The sequence below is a fragment of the Silene latifolia genome, chromosome Y, assembly GCF_048544455.1.
Source record: "Silene latifolia isolate original U9 population chromosome Y, ASM4854445v1, whole genome shotgun sequence".
Taxonomy (NCBI): domain Eukaryota; kingdom Viridiplantae; phylum Streptophyta; class Magnoliopsida; order Caryophyllales; family Caryophyllaceae; genus Silene; species Silene latifolia.
In genome coordinates, this window is record NC_133538.1 from 417,660,200 (window position 1) to 417,661,609 (window position 1,410).

The window sequence follows — 1,410 nt, forward strand, 5'->3', positions numbered from 1 at the left end:
ATCGTATAGGATTCTTTGTCACTTTCTAATATTATGAAAGTGAAGTTGTGATACCATATCACACTCTTTTGGTGTATATAAAAGTCTTCACTTTATTGTTCCCTATTTTAACAAAGTACTAATACTTTGGTTTTATAATCTCTAGGTTTTGATACTTTTAAACATTCATTGAACTTGTTCAAAGAATCTCTCTTCTTACCTCATTAAGTGGATACCAAGTATCTACCAAGCTCGTTGGTAGAAGAGATGAATAAGTAATAACCTTTTCTGATTGAAATTGTATTCGACCATACACTTCAAAATGTAAATAGGGCGAATATCTTGCTCTATTCATAATCCTTCTCTAGAAAGAAGTCATGAATTAATCTCGCTTTGAATACAAGATTCGTACGCACCAAGATATTTCCAATCAAATGGTTTGGGACACTAGTCAAAACTAGTTTCTAAATGCAATTTTCAATCAAGAATTGAGAAATGATTGGGGTCACCAACTTGAGTCTTATATATATATATATATATATATATATATATGAAATTTATTTTTAGTTTGAATATAATTACCTTGATTTGTATGGTTTCACCATAAACTTAATCGTGGTATATAAGGGCACAACGCTTGTTTTAATTGTACAATATTGAAACTCGTTGCGTTTTTCCCCAAAAACTTGAATTATATTCTTATTTAGACTTAGTGTACATCATAACAATTATTGAGGTACAATTCTAAATACAAAACTAAAATGAATACACTATAACACTTATATGGATGAAATGACAACTACCCTAGTTCCATTCATGTAAATTTTTGAATTTATTCTTGCTAGTCATCGTACGATTATTCAATGTTAGGATTCTAAGGATTTACAAAGCCCTCCGATTGCGTTATGAACACATCCTCCTCTAAATACCCATTTAAAAAGGTGGTTTTAACATCTTTTTGTCATATTTCATAATCATGAAATGTGGCAATTTCTAACATGATTCACAGATTCGTATCAAATACTCATGACGTGATAATTTGCAAGAATGCAATGTCAATGTCATTGATATTCAAGAAGGAATATGTTAGAGTCACACAACCAACTTGCTTGATCTTTACTTATTTGGGGTTTGTATCTAATTTAGTGTCTAACAGTTTCTCTTTCGAGCCTAGTTCTATTCTTAATAATTAAGATAGGTACTTACTTCTTATTGCTCCCACTAACTTTAAGAATTTCCATTTGATGAAGACTTATCTTCATATAAATTCCTAGTTAATCCTTCAAAAGGGTTACCTTTATTGTGGTATTTGGTTAATCAAAATTTCTAACAAATTAATTTACCAATTTTACATTGTCAAGTTCTTAACAACTTAAGTGCTTGATGACAAGTGTTTAGGTTGAGCAATATGATTTTTGAACCGTGGATGCA